Genomic DNA, 16,452 nt, shown 5'->3' on the forward strand with positions numbered 1-16,452 from the left:
TTTGCAGTGATAAAATACATTATTACGGGATCCCAAAAGATGACAAACCAGTTTTAATATGTATTCACTAAAGAAAAATCACATTTTCCATCTATTTGATATGAGGGTATAGCTATATGATTATGTGTTTGCAGAGATTTGTAAGTGTGAATATTCAATGATCTTTTGGGGAATGAAGGAAACGTATTTTTTGCAGTATGTGGAAAAAAGTAATCACAATAATCATTTGCATCACTGTGCCATGCAGCATGTATCTTTTATTCAGGCAGATTTCATAATTTAAGCGTTTTTTTAATCTTAGTTTAATATAAAATAATTTGATTTAATTGAGACAGTAATTTACACTGACATGTAATTTTTTTTATATAATCTTTGACTTTCTTTGTCACCCCAAACAGAACTGAACTGTCAAGAAGATGGGAAACAAGCTGAGGGTTTCTTACTGTAATTAAAAAGGTTAACTAAGACTTGTAACAGAACATGACTACAGAGTAATAAACCATCCCTGGTGTGCTGCACATTCGCTCCATTTTTACTTGGTGACAAACAAGAAGGAAGCATTCGGAGACTTGTTGGCTGCGATCACAAGGGGGTAGCATTGGTACAGCACTGCACTACTGTCAGCTGATGTCACTCCTGTGGCATGCAATGGCTCTGAAATAATTGAGGTCTGAGCCCTTTCAAGAGAACATATATTGGCTGTTGTGTGAAAATCGGTCAGGAGCGATGAATTTCCATAAGCGAATGTAAAATTGCATTTGGAAACAGCCACAGTGTGCTCACTGCTTTTATGCAGGAAAAGATAATCTTTATTTGCCTCCTGACCCTCTCAGACTCAGTAACATTGGTCATAACGGTCAGCAGTTAAAACATGAAAGCAAAGCTGCTTTTACATAATATAAATGTTTGTTTTATTCCTGCTGCTGGGTGTTTGCTTGGGTAGACACTTTGTCTTGATTAACAGAGGAGTGGAGTACTTGGTGCCTTTAAAATGCATAGCGTTTCAGGAGTAGCTTAGATGGCTTATAGTACCAATAGAATAATTAGAGCTTATTTTATTTTGCAGGATACATATCTCATATAATTACATTTAATACAGTGTCCACACCATTTGTATTAAGATAAGAGAGTTAGATATGATGCTTTATTAGACAGCGAAATAAAGATCTGAGTTCCTGAAAATGTTATATATTCAAAAAAAAACAGCAAAACTGAACACTGTAAAAAGCATACAGCAGTTACATGATGTTATAAAATTTAATACATGATTTTGCTGAACAGATCATTTTGAGTTCATTTACTAGTTGAGTTTTTAGTGTAAACCTAATTGGTTCATTAGGCAATACATGTCAATATTCAAGGTGACCATGGAATAGACAGTCTATTAAATATTAAACAGAGAATAAAATCTACAGGCCTTCTGATAACACAAACCGTTATTAGAGTAAATCATCAGCTGAAAACCAATGACAGTAAAGACAGCAATTTTAAATAATGAGGGACAGACAGACAGAAAGAATGAGCAACAGCTACAGAGGTAACACAATCAAGCACCTGCCACGTTTCACAAGACAGTACAGTATGATTAGAACATATGCTATACCTAGCATGTTTATATGCAGAGATGGTATGAGTACACTTCTTAGATGTGAGCAAACAAGTCTTGAAAAAGATGCTGTAATACTAACACTACTACTAATAATAATAATTGACACTGAAGATGTTTCAGGCGTGCCATTGCAGTTAGTTTGTGCATGTCATGTACTGACAAATGCACAAATGACCATGAAATTAGGCATCATAAAAGTAAATCAGTAAACAAAATTAAAAACAAAATAAATGTGATTCATTATATACATATGTAGATAAAATAATCTTGCATTTCTGTAATGTAAACCAAGATCAAATAATCTCATTTTCAGAGAAATTATAATCATGAAATATTTAGATAATAATTAAAATAATGGAAAATTCTTTACACAAAGACTGTTGTGCTAAACAGGATTTATTTCAACAGATTTCATATTTTATGAATTCCTGTGATTTCCAGGGAAGTTTACAATGAGCTAATATAATGAGGATAATTTTGCATATAATCTATTTTTATCTAGTATTACTCATTTGTTAATAGGTGAGCCCACATCACACAAGTACCCCTCTTCATAAGTGACTGAGGAACACTGGTTTGGATACTTGACTTACTCCGAGTCATTTAGCATGCAAAAAGAGACTGAGGGAATCGATCCCAGGGTTACAGAATGCCGTACATTACTGGCTTATTTTTGTATTGTGTTGTCATTATCATGATATAGTGTGACATCATCAACTTCAATATGTAGATTTTTGCCCAAGTTTAGTGCAAAGTACAATGTTGAACCATTTTATAGCATATAGGATACATTTTGCAATAATTACTGAAATTACCGAATTTAGGAGAAAGAAAATATTGTTCAATATTTAATAACACCAAAAGAAATATTTGGGAATAGAAACATTAATTCTGGAGTCAGAGTTTCAGTCTGGATGTCCAAATGTCTGTCATTACTTGAATTATCAAATCGCTTCCTCTTTTCTCACAAATAAATTTTACCAGGCTATTCTTTTAATTGTTTTTTTTATATTGTGTAGATTCATGTGAGACTAACCAAAGCTTAGCTTATGAATTACTTTGAACTGATACAGGAAACATTAATAAATCCATTTATTCATAAATTATTCTATACCATTTACAACACAAGAAGTGATGCATGGAAAATTAAATGTGTCCTATACCTAAGCTACCATAGACAGGTTTATGGCTTTATATTTGGATTTATCATTTAATGCCAGCATTTTGTTAAAGGGGCACTTTTCTATCAGCTGCAGAAAAAAAAGAGGAACAAAGAATGAGAATTTAATACAGAGAATGTAATCCAGAGAAATGTTTAAACTCAATAATGTATTTTAATTACATATTAAAACTGCACACTTTTATACACCTACCATCATTTAAATAAGTGTATGTTTTACATTTTTTTCCAGTGACTAAAAAAAAAAAAAAAAAAACATCATTTAAAGTGTGCTACAGGGGCATTATTTCTTTGGAACCAAACTCTAATCATTTTCTAAAACATAGACACATGCATTAGACAATTGTATTTTTACTGTCACACTCATATTTCATATACTGGCATAATAACTACATGTACATTATAACAGTGGAGCAAATTTAAAGGGAGTCCTGAACTGCAAAGACAAAAAAGCTGAAGACAGGGCAGGTACCCATTCCATATAAGAAATTAAATGGTGAACTTTATGAATTTAAGATCTGGTACAAAAATTCCACAAAAATGAGGCTTTTATCTGCTACATTTAAAATCACTTGCATGTGATGGTTACTTTAAACAAAAACTGTGAAGACAATGTGATACTTATTTTGTTTCACCTACTAGCATAGCTACCTGTCAAACCATAGTACACGGTTTTATCATTTTACGACAGTGTCTCATGTTTGTTCAGAAAATGCAGTCTTCCAAAAATTCTCACACAGATTTCACTGTACCAAAAGCCTCTCAAATTTTGTCTTCCTATATTCTTATCATTGGAATATTGTATTTTTGTATCCTCCAACAGATTTTAGGTAACTGATATGGCCAATGGCCATAGATATTTATACATCATGGAAAATAATATTTCACATTTTTAAGACTCATACATTTTACTAATATTTAGGTGCTGTTATATACATATAACAAACTTATTGTGTTTTGCATTTCCATATATGCAAACAACCAAGCTTCTCCAATGTTTCCTTAGTCATACACCTGGCACTAAAGCTCTAAACAAAACATCTACCTTGGTTCAAGTAAATATATAAGTCAGTCATATATTAATAATGCTGATCGCCAAGGGATATGGGAAAAAGATGTTTATTTTTTTAAAGACTGACTGCTCCATGGAATGCATTTAAAGAAAAAATATTTCAAGATTTATTACTCCTGAGGACAGCAGGTCAACTTGCAGTAGAAACATAAAGTTTAGAATTCTTATCAGGTAAAGAAATGGGCAAAGCTTTTAAATATATATTTAGTGGCAAAATTCTGAATGTATAAACATTCAGAAGCATAGCAGAAGAAATCTCAATACCAAACCTCATGAATATTTGTAACTTGTAAATCGCACAAGCTTGTGTAAGGGGTAGGCCTTTTACAGGAGATTACGTGAACCAAATTACAGGGGTATGCAGTGTGGGCTATAGCAGGTCATGTCCCATCACTGCCACAAAAAGCATAGTTTTAGAGTGCATTTATTTATTTGTTTTAGATTCTCAAAGGAATGGATGACAGATTACTTATAATCTCCTAAAACAGCCAAAGAAGATGATATCAGTTTATCAGGAGTTTCAATCTGTCAAGCTTTCAAAGGAAATGGAACAAACAAATAATGTACTAGTCAGCTTTTAATAACTGATGCAGTACACAGTGTGACAAGCGCAAGAAATGCATACTTGGAAATGTACACAATAGCAACAAGTGATAATATAAACAAAAAAGGATGGAAGAGGCAAAACAATAAGTGCAAAATTGTCACATTTGTGTCACTGGTGAAAAAAAGGGATGAAAGTGTGTGCAAGTAGGGTTGGTGAACAAAAATGTAATGAACAGATGTGATTAACGTTTAATTGTGTTCATGTTTATGGGAAAAAGAGGGTGGGGCAAGAAATAGCTCTTTGGGCAACAAATGAGGCTATTTTATCTGGAACCTGTGTACAAGGAAGACAAGTACAAAGTGCATGAATGAGGTCTCCTAGTGGATAGTATAAGTACCTAAGTCAGGCTGTACGTGATGTCCTTAAAAATTGTTCCAGTGGTCAGCTGTTCATTTGGTATCCATAACATGGCTGCAACCATACTACCGAATATTTAAATTCATGTCTACAAAGGGTTAGGACCACAGGAAGCACAATATGCCGTTCCAGTTGCACAACAATTACATTTTTGATAACCATACATAAAAATATGACACTTGAAATTAATATGCAGTAGATGAGAAAACGGAAATCTCAATCTTCAGTGAGCTTCAAGTATTTCTAGTTTCCCCTGTTTCTTTCATGTCTGAATGCTCATTGAAGCTACTATTTAGATATACATACACCTGATTGTTATGTTTATTTCAGCACTGAGATTATATCTGTTAATCTCAGTTGCACATTCAGCTTACTTTTATCCCAAAAAAGAATTGCATTGCACTATGACCCTGGATAACCCCCTTTTCACTCTTTTGTGTTTAGAGATCTTTGAACCAGGCCTATCCATTAACTCTAGGATACAACAGAATGTATCGACTTGACTGCACTTAACTTACTGATTCAGTCCTTACTGTGCTTCAGAGACAGTCAGCCAGCAGTGCGAGTTATTTCACTCTATCATCACTATCCATAACAACTGTGTTCAAAGACATAAGTTTTATTAGTAATTAATAAGTTTTACTTCAGATCTATTGTCACTATTACTTATTATTAATACAATTTATAACAAGATGTAATATATTATGTGTTTTTAAGATATGAGAAATATATGAAATTTTATAGGTATATGCAGTTTTAATACATTACATTTTATTGATATAATTAAAATGTTTTAATATAGAATGTTTTGTTCATATTTTAAAATTTTGGGCGCAAAAAGATTGTATGTCTTTAAAACTTAATTGCTTTATCTAAATGGATAATTGAACTTGGATCTGTATAAAAAGCAGTCAGTTTTTCTTTTTGTTTGTGGTTTGACAAAGCTTTTTAGCGAAAGCGCTTACCCAATAAATATATCTCTGAATTTCATTTCAACACCTTGTTTTTTGGACTGAAAAGTCAATATTTAAGGAAACTACTTAGTGCATTGGATTTATAAGGTATTTGAATTGGTGTTTTGGCGCCAATTCTGTCTTTATTCCAGAACTCTTGGTTTAAGAATTTTCATCTACGTGGAGCGAAATACCAACAGGAGATTCTATTATTTGGTGAATACTGGCATTTATCTGTTTCCTGTTGGTTTTCCTGAGTTTGCCAGGGACAATCGTTTTAATACTCTACACATTAACTTTCGTTTTACGTCTTGTCCCATTCGGCAACCCCATGGCAGATGCTGCTATTAACGTCGGAGACGTGGGAGTTGAATTGCCTTACAATCCCAGCTGTATCAGCAAACGCACCTCTAAGGAACGTTTACAACGCTGTTTGGAGAACAGCGTGAATCCGCTGACAGAGTGTGATCTGTCTTCAGTGGACGGAGATACTACATTGAATGACATCGACACAGAAAGGATTAATTCAATACTTAGCGGCATGGAACTAGAGTTATTAAAACTGAAGCGTTTGCAAATGCAACGCTTCCACTTTGAAACATGTATCAGCAAGCGAATTATACCTAGGGGCCTGCGAGTACTGAAAATGCCGACGACAGGCAATACATACCCAGAACTTCTACGCCGATGGCAACAGCTCAATATAGAGGTGAGCCTAAAATATATGCATTTGTTGAATGAATTTTTCTTACCAGAGGAAAGGCTTTTGAATGAGTCTATTAAAAGAAGCCAAGATGAACTGTACAGTCACTTTAAAGAAGAAAATATTGACTTTAAATTAGATAAAATTATGGACAATGTTATGTTGTTTGAAAAAAGGCTTATGGAACAGAAAAAGCATAAGTTGCTAAGAGACATTAATGATTTTTCTAACGGGCAAGTTTTCACCTGGCCCAGGTTTAATTCCAATAATGTTACAGCCTCTAATTCACGTAACAATGTTCTAAGAAATGATGCTTCTAATGTTGTTAACATTAAAACTAATGCAGGTGTTGCAATTAATCATTTTGAACACAAGAACAGTGCAACTAAGACTGTTGTGTCTAAAACTAACAGTAATGTAATGAATGCTGAATTTAGTAATAATTCTGAATTTATGAGACAGAATGAAATCTCAACAGGAGACAATGAATCTAGTGTTAACCAGGACATAGCTAGAGATAGTGGGATACTTAATCCCATTAGTAGTGGTAACAATATGCAAACAGTAGAATCTTCATCTACACAGTCTATGCAGGTGGTACGTAACAAAATAAGACCACACTTGACATCCTTTATACAAGGTGAAACACATGAACTAACAAGCCCTTTCCCCATAGCAGATTCACGTCAAAAAGCCAGGGATCGCTCTATGAGCAGGGGCAGACAAAAAAGAAAAGCCCCATTCAACGATTTAAGGGAACCTACTATCAAAAAGATGTGGGAGAAATTAACTTAGTCCATAATTTATCCCATAGACCGTTAGATAAGTCTGAAGTAGAAGTGTTGAACAAAGGTTTATCATTTATACTCACAAAAACCAGTAATATCACTGAGTCTATTTTGGACTTAAAGTTATTTTCTAGGAACTTACAACTTAGGGTAATGCTTAATGAAAGTAATTCTAATGAATACATCACTAAATTCAAAAAGCCTAGCTTAATGGTTCCTAACTTACATCCTTCAATAGAAGTCTTTTATAAAGCAGTTGAGAAGGATTTATACAGTTTAAATAGTAAGAAAAATAAAGTTAAGAGAGATAATCTTACACTAAGACAGTCTAGAGCTTTGAAGAGTTTAATGTATGATAAGAACATTACTATTAGGCCAGCTGACAAGGGCGGCCCTACTGTGATATTTGATACCAATGATTATAAAATAAGAATGAAAGATATGTTAAATGACTCTAGATACTACAAAGAGCTTTATCATAATGATGTAACACGTATCATTAATAGTGTTCATAGCAATTTGGAAGAATTATACAAGATGGGCATTATTGATTTTGATCTATTTTAATATTTGTTAGTAGAAGAACCAGTGATACCAATCATTAAGGGTCTACCGAAAATTCATAAAGATCCAACGAACCCCCCCATGAGACCCATCGTCTCAGGGAGAGGGTGGGTAACAGAGAATATTTCCTTTTATTTAGAAAAGATATTGAAGCCTTTGGTACACAACCAGAACACTATATTAAAGGATACTAAAGAATTCTTGTTAGATTTTTATGAAATAGTAAAACCATTATGTAATACAAAGAGCTTGATACTTGTTACAATGGATGTGAAATCATTATTTACAAATATTCCTAATGATAGGGGCTTGGAATTTATACACTTGTTTTTACAAAGACACTCTAATTTTTCCATCAATCGAATAGAACTACTATGTAGTCTGTTGGAATTAGTCTTAGATAGTAATGTATTCATCTTTGATGGAAAGTATTACTTGCAAAAGGATGGCGTAGCTATGGGCACATCATGTGCCAATAGCTACGCCAACCTAGTTATGGCTCTGTGGGAAGAGGATAAAATGTTTTAATTAAACACATATAGAGATAATGTGGTATTCTACAAACGATTTGTGGATGACCTCTTCTTTTTGTGGCAGGGTCAACAGGAAGACCTAAACACCTTTTATAATGAGGTTAATGAACTAACAACTTTCTTAAAATTTACTTTGGCTTTTTCTACAGATATGATATCCTTTTTGGACGTCAACATTATGCGTTTGCCTAGTGGACACTTTAATACTGGAGTGCATAGAAAAACCTGTCATAAGAACAGTCTTTTGAATAGAGACAGCATGCACCCTCCCCATGTATTCCGAAATATATTAAAAGGTCAATGTATGAGAGTTTCAAGATTAAACGCTTCAACTACTATGTTTAATCAAGAACTAATAGACTTAGAGAATAGATTTAGTCAAAGACTATACATTCCAACAGAAATTGCAGGTGCTAGTGCAAATGTTAAAGAGTTGCGCCACAATCGAGCATGCCCTTTTTTCTCAGAATTAGGGAAGGAAATATACAATTTACAAAGTAGAAAAGAAGCAGCACAAGACAATAAATCTCTAAGATACACCTTATACTATACACAAGATATACAAGAAATAAAAAGTTGTATATATAGACATTGGGACATTCTCAATTTAGATTCAGAAGTGTCTAAGTTTATACAAGAAACACCTAGCTTTGCATATAGGAATAAGAATAATTTACACAGATTATTGTGTGGTAATGTTTTAAATACAGATATGGTTGATAAGAGTTATGAAGGCACTACAACTTGTAATAAGTGTAATTACTGTCAATATATATCCAATGTTAATGCATTTATACATCCTTTGACAGGTGATTTTATTGATGTAAAGGTAAATGCAAATTGTAACACTAAACATGTGATTTACCTAGCTAGATGTTTAACATGCTCATCCTACTATGTAGGAAAAACAGACAGAATGTTTAAAGAAAGAATAAGAGAGCATTTGTATCAAATTCGCATTCATTCTGAAGTAAATGCATTGTCTAAACATGTTAGTGCAGGAGAAACACACAGCTTCACTTTTTCAGCATTACAAGTAACTGGAACCAACATAAGAGCAGGTGACATTAGAAATTTAACAGAATCCATTGAGACAGAATGGATTATAAAAACTAAAGTGCACCGTTACCCTGGTCTTAATGACAGAGTTCCATTAAAACCAAGCCTCAAAAAAAGAAGACATAAAATTTAAAAATCATATAAGTTATTTTAATGAATATTACCACATATATGGAAATTAATGCTAATAATTACAATGAAATATTATTTTTATAATGATAGACTATATACATATATATATATATATATATATATATATATATATATATATATATTTTTGTCTTAAATTTTTATTACATAAATTCATATGTTTACATTAGGTTCTGATATATACATTTTACTAGCATTCGTTGCATTTAATACATTGTTTTTACAAATAACTTATTGCAATGCTCTGGTTAAAATCATTTACATTTATTATGAAATTCATAAGTTTTATTAGTAATTAATAAGTTTTACTTCAGATCTATTGTCACTACTACTTATTATTAATACAATTTATAACAAGATGTAATAAATGATGTGTTTTTAAGATATGAGAAATATATGAAATTTTATAGGTATATGCAGTTTTAATACATTACATTTTATTGATATAATTAAAATGTTTTAATATAGAATGTTTTGTTCATATTTTAAAATTTTGGGCGCAAAAAGAATGTATGTCTTTAAAACTAAATTGCTCTATCTAAATGGATAATTGAACTTGGATCTGTATAAAAAGCAGTCAGTTTTTCTTTTTGTTTGTGGTTTGACAAAGCTTTTTAGCGAAATTGCTTACCCAATAAATATATCTCTGAATTTCATTTCAACACCTTGTTTTTTTGGACTGAAAAGTCAATATTTAAGTAAACTACTTAGTGCATTGGATTTATAAGGTATTTGAATTGGTGTTTTGGCGCCAATTCTGTCTTTATTCCAGAACTCTTGGTTTAAGAGTTTTCATCTACGTGGAGCGAAATACCAACAGGAGATTCTATTATTTGGTGAATACTGGTAATGGTATGATTATGTTTGCCCAAATAGGTCATGTTCAGTAAGGATCCATCTAATAAGACCAATTTCATTATGTGAAAACACTGAACATTAGCAGTTATGAGGTATTTCTAAATACTCTTCAGTAATTATGAACCTGACGTGTCTGGTGCTTTGAGTCGAGTTACAGACTGGTTAAACTATTAGTGCATGTTTGAAAAACAAATCCTAACTATTATTCTCGTTGCCCTCTATGGGTAGTAAGATTTGCTGTCAGCTGTTTTGAAAATGTATGTGTGGCTGCAGTGGTGCAGCAGATAGCATTGTCACATCACAGCAAGAGGTATTCTGGTCCAATTCTTGGCTAGAGTGCCTTCTGTGTGGAGTCTGCACGTCCTTCATCCGGTCATGTGGGTTTCCTCCAGGTACTCCAGTTTCTTCCCACATTTCAAAGACATGCAGTAGGTGGATTGGACACTCTAAACTGGCCATAGGTGAGAGTGTGTGCTCTAGTGAGTGGTGCGAATGAACTACCATGGCAGGGCTAGGAACCCGGTGGTGTAAACCTAGGGTTGAGATGATTGTCACTACAGAAGTGACACCCCAATGCCATGTACAAAATGGGAAAAGGGGTGGAGGATAGATAGATTTATTTTTGCTTTCTCAACAGTCATATTGGCTATAATTCAGAAAAATCTTATCCATCCATGATAACCAGAAACTGTGGTTTTACTAGTCAGTGTGATAAAGAGAATATTCAATTCAGATGCATGGTAAAACAATGCACAGAGAAGTACCACATTAGTGTCACATTACCATGTCTCTGAACTGAACACTGCACTGCCAGACCTGACTGTGCTTTTGTTTTCCCTACCAGCCAATACACCATGGTAGCACAGGCACCTAGCTATGCATGCACACACACACACCCTCCCAAACACACATACACACACCCTCCCAAACATCTCACACACACACACACCGTCCCAAACATCTCACACACACACACACACACACACACACACACACACACACACACACACACACACACCCTCCCAAACATCTCACACACACACCCTCCCACACACACACACACACACACACACACACAGTGTCCCCTAACTCCTGCAGTTTCACCATCTAGGCAGACCGACAGACACACACACACAGACACCACACACAGAGATGCATTCTTGCCCTTTCAGACATCCAGACAGACATACACACTCATAAACACAAAGATAGAAATGCACACACAAGGCTCTTTTGTACTTACCTGTATCACAGGTACTGTCATAGGAATGAATAGGGGAATGCTGGCTAAAGTCTGCATTTGTTTTTTTATTCCTAGAACAAAAATTAAACAGATTAATTCTTTGAATCACACTGCTGAATTAATCAGGTGCTGCAGACATTTCTGGGGGAGATCACATGGCGTATTAGCATTATTCTCCCCCCCCTTAAATTGTTGCATTACAAGTGGCATCTCTGGCCATAAAGGTCTCTGCATAAAACCTATGAGAGGTAAAAGCCATGGCAGTAGAGCAGTCTTGAACTGTAAAGCCTTACTGCAGTACAGAAATCCTTGGAGAAAATGCTTCTGCATCACAGTAAGCCTTTCTGAATTCTAGGGACTGATTCTTAAAGAAGCAGTTTCAGAGATGACATTGGATGTTTTTTGATTAAATGGATGGTATTTGGCATCAGTGGGTTCCTACTAGATTGTCGAAACTCTGTTTACGAAATCATTGACATGTATTGTGCGAAATACATAATCGAATGCGCAAAACCGTGAAATTCGAAATGTCGAAGTGTTTTGGTTGGCCCATCTGGGGTATAGCTCCGTAAGGTAAGTGTGCGATAGTTACGGACCTTAGCGTTAGGGTGTGTGTTAAGGTAAGTGTATAGATAGGTAATGTGTGTAAGATTTAGTATAGTGTTAGAAGTAGGGTTTTGTTAAATGTATTTATGTGTATTATTTATTTTGTTTGGGTATATCTCTGTAGGGGAAGTGTGTCGTAGTTACGGACCTTAGGGTTAGGGAGGGGTTAAGGGTAGTGCATAGATAGTTGTGTATGTGGGGTTTAGTGTAGGGTTAGAAGTTGAGTTTTGGTGCTTTACTTGAGGGTCAGGAGTAGGGTTTGGTTAGTGTATGTATGTGGTTTATTTATTTTGTTTGGGTAGGTAGTATGTAGAGGGTGGTGGGGCTTGCCGACTATGAACGTTTTAAATTTTATGGTTTAGTGCGTTCAGTATTTCCGTGGTTCTAGTAATACGTGTCGCTGTTTTGGTATTTGATGTAATGGAGTTTCGTTGTTTTAATATAGACCCGGCATCAGTAAGGATCTTGGTCTTGTTTTTACAATAGTCATGGTATCAGAAATACTCACCCATAGTAACCCTGGTAAGAGGGTGGAGGAACTTAAGACTCGCTTCTTACCCAAGACAGTGAATTTCTGGAATGTTGTATACCTTTTGTAATTACAACAGTAGAGTTGTATTAGTCAATAAAATAAGTTCCTGATTTTAGGACATGGCTCATAGCTTCACATTTTCTCTGGAGTTAATGAATGAGCCTGTGGAATTTTCTCATTCAATAAGGAGTCACAGAACCTGGGTCTTTTATTGCATGACCACTTATATGGTCTATTAGTGCTGAATAATGGTCATTATAAATTTTACAGCCAAACCACAGACTATGTATCTGATACTGCAGAGCACCACTGGTCATCTCACACTGCTAACAAGTACTGTCTGTGTTACTGCTGTTGTCAGTGTCTCGTTTACTACTGAAGCAAATCCACTGTTTTTGTTACTGAAAAAAAACTAATGCCATCACTACCACTGCTAACAGACAGTTTCTCACTGTTACTGTTTTAGTTACCACTCAAAAGGAGACATTAACTTACTACCAAATATGCAATACCATTTCTAATGCTGCATAGTCACAAACAGGAAGTGTCACCACCAACTGGTACTATATGTTTCAGTGATGACCCACTGACACTGCTGCTTTCAAAGCCGAGTTTTAACCTTCTGTAACTATTACTACAGACATACAATTATCATTACTGCTGAGTAACAGACACTTATCTATTTACAGCAGAACCACTACCAGTGTCTCTGATACGGATGAGTCAAAGACAACGTGTCATTTTACTGCCACTTTTAATGCTGACCCACTTACACTGACTGTTTTGCAAATAAGGTACAACATCTATGACCATTACTGCAAGGATACAATTACTTATCTCTCAGTGATGACCCACTGACATTGCTTCTTTTAAAGGCGAGGTTTAACCCTCTGTAACTATTACTACAGACATACAATTAGCATCACTTCTAAGTGACAGACATGGTCATATTTAAAACAGAATCACTACCTCCGTCTCTGATATTGTGGAGTCATTGACAACATATGTCAATGCTATGTACAGTCACTGTTAGTGCTGAACCACTGTTCTTTTGCCACTTCTGCATCTTTTTAATACTGAGAAATGACCAGTGTCACTGTCACTGCAGAGTACCAGGTATTAACGCTTTTACATCTGAGTCGATGATACTATTACTGCTGAGTAAAAGATACTTATCACTTACTTCTGATTCACTGACACTATGCACAGTATTCATAGTCTGTGGGTTCACAGCTATGTAGCATTTATCCATGAGCAGTGTGTCACTATGTGTACATGCAAACAAGCTAAGCGCAGGCTATTCATGCTGAATAAGAAAAGCAAAGGTGTTTTGAAAACATGTACACTTAAGGCAAAAGCATATAGTATCTAATGTCAAGCATTAAATAGACAGGAAGTACTACAAGAAACTTGATGGATTCGTAGAACTTCATGTGTATTTAGATACTGCAGAGGGATTAGGATGTGTACAGGCATGCTTGAAATGCTTAAGGCAAGCAGTAGACTGCACAGCTTTTAGTATATCTTTAGTATTAATATTTAAGAAAAACAAAGGGGTTTAATATGTTTTATATAGTGGTGTCCTTATTTGGACATCCTGAACCTTTCATTAAAAAGTGGAAAAGTGAGATAGGAAAGATTAAAAAAGGGGAATTACAACAACGATGAAGACATAAAAGGAACACATTAAGGGGGTTGTGCTAGAGGTGGGAGAGGAGGGACCACTCTGCTTTTAGAGGGAAAGAGACCCCCTTATTTTTTTATATAAGATGGAAGTGTGGATGGGGGAAGAAGGGATGAGGAAGTGCTGGTCCACAGAGCATCAAAAGTTTCCACTGCCAGATGGTGGTGCAGTGGAAGACCCTGATGTTGAGGGAGTAGATGATGTGGTAGTGTAGTGGATGGCACTGACAGTATGTCTTCAATATGTTGAAGACAGTCTTCAACTGGCTGAATCTGTCTGCCCATGACCTGCACTAGGATGTCCTCAATGTATTCCCAAAGCTTCCATTCAGTGAAAGACTGCCAAGTGCCAGGTTGCCTGCAGGGCCAGTGCCACTTTCTCAATCTTGTGAGAATGTCTCCAGATGGACAGAGGATGAGAGCTCTCTAAACTGGGTGGTTCATGCCTGGGCTGCTCTAGAGGATTTTGGATCTCTGACAAAAACATAAATGGGAGATAAGGAAAATAAAGGATGACGGAATGCGCAATTAAAATAAGGAAAATAGAAAAAATGGGGTGGGTTGGGGAAAGACAAAAGTGAAAATACAGTAAATTCACATATGTTACACAACATTCAATTTCTGACATTAAAACATTTTTATAAGTTTTATAAATCTTTACTGAAGTAAAACAGAATATAAAGGAAGTGCAGAATTTTGGATGAAATTTTATGGTAAGTCTTTATGCATACTTGGCAGGAGAATGTATGCTATCAAAATTATGTAGGGGTTTGCATGTTGCTGTCTACTACACAAACATATGATCATATCTGCCTAATATGTATTTGTTTACAATACTGCACTGAAAACACCCTTTATAAATATGCACATTTTATAGTATCAGTTGAAGACAGAATATCACAGTATATATATTGCGGCTGCAGTGGTGCAGAGGCAGGCAATGCCACCTCACAGCAAGAGGTTTCTGGTTCAGTTCTTGGCTGAGGTGCCTTCTGTGCAGAGTCTGCATGTTCTCCCTGTGGTCACTTGAATTTCCTCTGGATACTCTGGTTTCCTCCCGCATCCCAAATACATGCTGCAGGTGGATTGGACACTCTAAATTGGCCCTAGATGCGAGTGTGTGCATGTGTGTGCCTTCTGTGGAAGGTTGGGTGTCATTATATCTCTCACTCATGTTTGCAGTACTCCAGTGCTTTAGTTACCATGTTTTATAGACTTTTCCCTATATGGATATATATATATATATATATATATATATATATATATATATATATATATATATATATATATATATATATGTATTATTAATTACTGAAATCAGTTAACTACACAATATTATTTATTGTTTGTTCATGCTTACCAGCTTCTTCAACCAGTCTGGCCATTTGTCTTTCCTGTAGTAGGATATTTCTTCCTTGGTTATAAACAGAAGACCTAATACAATTCTTGATTACCTTTATTTCACCTTTCATTTCCCCTTAATATTACTTACTGTGTGTAACTAGTTGGGTCTATATTAAAATAATGAATGCTGATTTATTGACCCTTTAATAGTGAAAGCTGACAATCCCAAACAGATGGAACAGCATTTTTTTCCCCCCAAGGGAAAAAAAAAAAAAAAAAATCGCTGGGCCATTTTCAGGAATTTGCCATTTCCTCCACTGTGGTGAGATCTCGGAGTTGGTATATTTAAGTATGGGGGGTGTGGGGGGCACAAACCCCTACATTGGGGAGTGTGTGTGGGGGGTGAAGTCCCCCACTTTATTTTGTGCTTTGAACTTTTTTTTTTGGTGGAACAGCGATTATTTTCCCTGGGAAAAAAAAATCACTGTTCCGTGTCTTCAAGATTGTCAGCTTTCATTCTTAAAGGGTAGAAAAATCAGCATTCGCTATTTTAAGCTTTCACTGATTTAACATAGACCAGAATGATGCATTCTATTCACTGCAGTGTCTAC

The sequence above is a fragment of the Protopterus annectens genome, chromosome 16.part0 (assembly GCF_019279795.1).
Source record: "Protopterus annectens isolate FY-2018-M chromosome 16.part0, PAN1.0, whole genome shotgun sequence".
NCBI lineage: Eukaryota > Metazoa > Chordata > Ceratodontiformes > Protopteridae > Protopterus > Protopterus annectens.